Source organism: Micromys minutus, assembly GCF_963924665.1.
Source record: "Micromys minutus genome assembly, chromosome: 14".
Taxonomy (NCBI): Eukaryota; Metazoa; Chordata; class Mammalia; order Rodentia; family Muridae; genus Micromys; species Micromys minutus.
In genome coordinates this window covers 41,820,064-41,826,701 of record NC_137983.1, presented here as the reverse complement: position 1 = coordinate 41,826,701, position 6,638 = coordinate 41,820,064, and positions in this window count along the sequence as shown.

Here is a 6,638-nt window from a genome sequence, read left to right as displayed (position 1 = left end):
CCAGACACCAACTCCTAAGAACTTATAATTGGGCAGCAGCAATATTACAGTGGAGGGACGCTTATTCAGGACACATCTTCCCCTTCCGGTCAGCTGGCCAATCGGCTGGAGGTATGCTCCGCCCCGCGGTTGCACGCCACTTCCGATCCCTTCGGTGGACTCGGGTAGAAACATAGAGTTAGAAAAGGAGGTTCCGGGGTTTAACTGTGTCTCACGCTATCTAGTGTTTTGTGGTTGGGCCACGTTGGGGGTTGACACAAACCACACATTATTTTTGTAAATATATTATAAGATTTATCATTTACTTTTAGACTTTCATGCTTATGTAGCCTAGGCTGACCTAGAATTCCCCCTGCTTCTGCCTACTGCATGCTGGGATTACAGGCTTGTGCCACCATGCCTGTTTTAACCTATGTAATAAGGAACGTTGACCATAGTAGAAATAGATCACTCTGCAGTGAGAGAGCAGTAGATTGTGTTGTACTTTACGGACCTCCCTACACTTAGTTGCCTTCTCTCTTTCAGTCTGTTTTTGTTATTGTTTTTCGACAATAAAATGAGAGATTGAGCCAGGCATGGTGGTACACACCTATCATCCTAGGGCTTGGTAGATGGAGGTAAGGATGATCAGGAGTTCAAGGTCATCCTCTATATAACAAGTTGAAGACTGGTCTGTGCTACATGAGATGCTGTCTCCAATAAATCAAAATAGCTGGGTATGGTGGCATATTTCTTTAATCCTACCATTTGGGAGACAGAGTTTGAGATCAACCTGGTCTACATATTGCATTCAGCCCAACAAGAACAACTTAGTGAGGACCACAGTTCTCACCACAAAGAGGATACACAAAAGTCTGTGCACTAAAAAAGAGGACTAGAGCCCAGGAACAGATGTAAGTTTCTCCAAATAACACTTAGAACTGTATAAGTGGTTACATGAAGATGGCATTAGTTATAGAACAAAGAGCCATATATCATACAATGCTAGGGGGGCACTGATAAGCATGTTACAGGATATGGGAAAACCTTTTCTATGGGTTTCAGGTGCTATCTGATGATATTAGAGCTTCTGGATTGGTAGAAGCTAGGGTTTTGGCTAAGAATACAGTTTAAATTATTGGGTTTTGTTGTTGTTTTGGGTTTTTTGTTTTTTTGTTTTGTTTTTGTGTTGTGACAAGGTTCACTATGTAGCGCTGGCTGTTCTAGAACTCACTATATATACAAGGTTAGCTTTAAACTCAGAGAGATCTGCTTGCCTCTCTCTACCTCCTTCATGTTGGAATTAAAAGCATGTGCTACTACATCTGGCATTCAATCCATCACCCCCTCCCTCCTCCTCCTTTCCCTCTCCCCTCCCCCTCTTTCTCCTTCCCTCCCCTCCCCCTCCTTCCCCTCTCCCTCTTCCCCTCCTCCCCACTCTCTCTAATACACTCAGATAGACATGTTCTCTCTCTCCTATCTCCCCTTCAGCTTTTGGCAAACTTAAAGATACAGGTTGATTCAGAGACATTTAAAACCTTGAACTTTTAGCTATCCTTGTGACACACACCTTTAATTCTGACACTCAGAAGGCAAAGGCAGGCAGATTTTTTTTTTTTTGAGCCTAAGTAAGTTCCAGGCCAGCTAGGCCTACCTAGGCTCTCTCTAAAAAAATTTAAGAGAAAAATGCAGGAAAACAATCATTAACTTTAATATAACATGCCTGTTATTCCAACACTTGGGAAGTAGAGGCAGCAGGAGAATCAAGAGTTAAAAACAAGCCTCAGCTACTGGAAACCATGTCTCAAAAATAAATAAATAAATAAACCAACCAACCAAAGTAAACAAATAATAAGGATAAAATAAAACTTGAGCTTTGGGCTAGAGAGATGGCTCAGTGTTTAAGAGCACTGACTGCTCTTCAGTACTGACCAATACTGACTGGTCCTGAGTTCAATTCCCAGCAACCACATGGTGGCTTACAACCACCATCTGTAATGGAATCTGATGCCCTCTTCTAGTGTGTCTGAAGTCAGTGACAGTGTACTCATATACATAAAATTATAATTTTTTTAAAAAAGAAAAAAACTGAGCTTTTAGATGCCCTAAAATTCTGACTCTGGACTTCTTACTTTCATATAGATCAAAGAATCCTAAGTAAAATATTGCTCCATTGCATCATAATATGATACCATTACAAAAACCAAAATTACAAATTAGATGTGCTTAATGTGTTGGTGCCATTGTTCTAAACACTTGTGTTGGAAATTTGGTTCCCATGGAAACAGTATTAGAAGGCGGGGTCTTTGGGAAGTTTCGGCCATGATGGCTCTGCACTCAAGAATGGACCAATACGGTATAAAAAGGATATATCTCATTTGCCTTCAGCCATGTGCCTTGTGAGGACATAGAAGTCCATCCCTCTGAGGGATGCAGTCTTCAAGACTCCCTCTTGGAAAGAGTAGTACAGTAGTCCCCACTAAACACCAAGTGTGTACCTTGATCTTAGACTTGCCAGGACTGTGAGAAAATAAACTCACGTTTCTTATAAATGACTAAGACTTGAAAGTATCCTGTTTTGGCATCACGGATTAAGACATGGGGTAATATATAAATATGAGTTTAAATTAAGCCATGAAAGTGTTTTGTTTTTTAAAGGGATTTGTTCTTAATGACATGGATATGTCTGTGTATAGGTACCCGCATACCTGTGTGTATGTCCTTGTATGCCAGAAGAGGGCATCAGACCCCTTGGAGCTGGACTTACAGGCAGACATGGCTCTGGCAATTAAACTCGGGTCTTTGGCAAAAGCAGCAAGCATTCTTAAACACGTAGATATCTCTCCAAACTTTTTATCTTAAAGTAGGAGGCCATAGGCTGGAGAGAGGGCTTGGTGGTGAAGATTAATTGACAGTACTCTGAGTTTGGTTCCTACTAAACCACATCGGGCAGCTCACAACAGCTTGTTACTCCAGCTGGCTCACCCACAGGCATGTGTGCATGCACACACAGACATATACACACAAATAGAAATAAAATAAAACACGAAAGATACAGGATCCTATGTGTCCCAGTATGACCTCAAATAAGCTGTGTAGCCAAGGATGAATTAGCTCTGCTCTGCCGCCAGCACCTCCAAAGGGCAGGAATTACAGGCCTATGCCACCACTCCTGGTTGAGTGTGTTTTCTTTTTGATTTTATTTTCAACGTGTGTGTGTGTGTTCAAATAGATATGTACACATGTGTGTGCAGGTGCAGGTTCATGAAGTTGCCCATACTGCAGAATAGGTGTGTGGGTGGGTGGGGGGTCTGATCCTCTTTAACTGAAGTTACAGGTGTTTGGGAGCTTCCTCATGTGAATTCTGAAAAAACAGTTTGGCTTTTTGTAAGAACAGTAGGTGCTCTTAATGGCGGGACCATCTCTCTAGCCTCTGAGATTGTTTTACAAACCAATCCCAATTTCCCTCACCGGGCTAGCTCAGCAACAGAATACTTATCTATCAGCATCTTATGTTTGATCCCACAACAACAACAACACACAGGTTTTTTTAGAAGGCAGGATCTAGCTATGTTGCCCAAGAGAGTATCAACCTCCTGGGCTCAATGCCAGGTGCAGCCTATGCCTTTAATCTCAGCACTCCAGAGGCAGAGGCAGCTGGATCTCCATAAATTCAAGGCCAACCTAGTCCAGAGGTAGTTTCAGGACATCCAGGGCTACACAGAGAAACCCTATCTAAGAATAAACAAACAAAAAGACTATCTTCCTGGGCTCAAATAATCCTCCTGTGTCTACCTAAGAAGGTAAGATTACAAATGTGCACCACTCAGAAGCACAATCAATGCAAAGGCTGGAAAGTTTTAGAATCCGTTATGTCTGGGAAAATGGGGGTGGGGGGATGAGTTAAATGTCGAGAGCAACCAAAGACTCTAAGGATCCGAGAGCAGCAGAGACTCATTGGCACCACGCTTCAAGTTTGTGGAGAATTTCTGCTTCTCAAGCTCACAGTGAAGTAGTGCAGGTGGTTGTTAACTCATTTTCAGCCTTGCATTGGAGGGGCAATGTGAGACCAAACAGAAACTCTTGTACAGAATTAACTCAAGATGGTTAATAACTTAATAACTTCATCATAAATAAGGGTCCCCTCTTAAATATATCTACCTTCTTTAGAAGATCAATATAGAGCTGGGGAGACGGCTCAGTGGTTAGGAGCACTGACTGTTTCTTCCAGAGGTCCTGAGTTCAAATCCTAGCAACTACATGGTGGCTCACAACCATCTGTAATGGGATCTGATGCCCTCTTCTGGTGTGTCTGAAGACAGCTACAGTATACTCATATATAATAAATAAATAAATCTTAAGAAAAAAAGATCAGTATATTTTCATGCAACCAATAAACAACAAACCCAGAAGAGAAATGATGGGTATTCCTCAAAAAGCCCAGGTGACACAGCAACCACATTTGTGGTGAATCCTCAGCTGAAAGAACTGAGCCTTGGAAAAACAGATTTGAGTAGGCAAGGCTAGCTGCTCCTGTGAGAGTTTTAATCCGGAATGAGATGCCACGGGCTTCCTTTTACCTAATGAGACTGTGTGTTCCAGAACTATAGTTGAGAAAAGGGGCGGCTTGCTGACCAATGGCTGCACTTTATCTGTACCCCAGCTGTTCGGCCTTCCCTGCTTTGATGACACTCCCCTCTAATATAAATTTGGAAAGAGGTCTTAGGCCTTGAAGGAATTATCTGCAGAGCAGACACTTTTTACAACCTTTATTTACAGGAGTGGTAGTAGTCCATGCCTTTAATCGCAGCACCTGGGAGGCAGAGGTAGGTGGATCTCTGTGAGTTCGAGACCAGCCTGGTCTTCAGAGTGAGTTCTAGTTCAGCCAGAGCTACCGAGAGAAAACCTGGCTCGAGAAACAAAAACAAACCGACAAAAACCCCTTTTATTTCTGTATGTGTGTCAGTGTGGTTATAGTCACATGTGTGCTGATGCCCGCAGTAGCCAGAAGACATCGGATCTCCTGGAGCTTGCACTGCAGTCAGCTGAGAGCTAGGGATGGAGCCCAGGCCTTCTAAAAGAGCAACAAGTACTCTTAACCGACGAGACGTTTCTACAGCCCCAATAAAAGAATTCTTTAAAAGAGTGGCCTGGGTGTGGTGGCACACACGTTTCTAATCCCAGCACTTGGAAGGTAGAGGCAGACTGATCTGTATGAGTTCAACCTGACTTACACAGTGAGCTCCAGGACAAGCAAGCTGGTGGGCAACTGAGAAAGGACACCGTAGATTAATCACTGGCATCTGCGTGACTCAAGCACAGGGTTGGGGTTAGGGACACACACACACACACACACACACACACACACACACGCTGAAACTGACTCTGAAATCCAGCATTTCTCCCTGTCCCAGGTTCTCTACCCTCTGTCGGTGAGCTTTTTCTATCACTGACAGGTACATGGGCAGGCATTTCATCTAGATCTTTCTTTCAGAAAGGATGATCCTTTTGTACAGTAACTTCCTTTTCCCAATCTCCTGTCTGGGCTGAACAAAGATGGGGCAAGTGGGGATGATAGGCTAGGAGCACAAGGGATGGTGGCTCACTGGCCAGCTCTGTGGGTGGACTTACTAATCTGACCTCTACTCGTTTATGTTTTTAGATTTCTTTCTCATGTGTGTATGCTTTCCAGACAGTGCAGCTGATGTTTGTATTCAGATCCCTAAAAGCAGCAGAGTTAGCATTCGGAATAATAGTGGGTTCTCAAGAATGTGTTTAAAGTTTTTGAGACAAGGTTCTCTTGAGTAACCTCGGATGATTTCCATCCCTCGACCTTCCTGAGTCAGCCTTGGGAGTGCTGGGTCACAGGCACATGCCACCGATTCTGCTCTGAAGTCATTCTTACCTTACACACAGAACCGAATCAGATTGCTTGCATCCGAGACTGTATGTAGCTGTTGAACTTCAGTATGTTTAAGGGGGAAAAGAGAATTTTGCAGAACGAGGATGATCACATTTCTCCATTGTTCAAAGAAGAAGAACAATGTCATAAAGCCTCTCACCCACAACTCCAAGGGTCAGAGGAGTGGATACAGGTAATGGATGCCTAAGTGACAGGAGAGACCTCTCAGACAGATCCAGGACACATGCTGCCAAGTCAAGCACGCCTAGTGTTCTCCATCCTCTTAGAAAGGAATCAATGTGCTTCGAACTGTTTCCCCAAGAGCTTACAGGATGTCATTCCTGTCACCTACTCTTCTGAGTGCTACTGGCCACCCATAGTGGTGTCTGTTTTATCTGTGGCACTTCTGAGAGAAGGCCACAGTGGCTGCATTAGAGCTACTGGGGAAGGAGGCATGAAGAGGTAGCTTCAGACAACCCAGAGAGACTGCTGGGAAGATGTCCTGGCATGCTCCATGGGTAAAATTCTAATTTTGAGATCGGGGCTTTTTCTAGAAGGGAGACTGAAAACAAATGTGCCCAAGGAGAGGCTGGTCTGGAGATAAGGAATTCCATCCACGGGCTATATACACCTACTCTAGACAGTCAGTCTGGTCTGTCCCACCTTCCCTATGACTGCAAGTTCCTGAGGCCCGAACATCTGGGGGAGGGCTAACACTGTAAAGAAGGTTCAGTTGCTATGACTAGTAGTTCTGGAA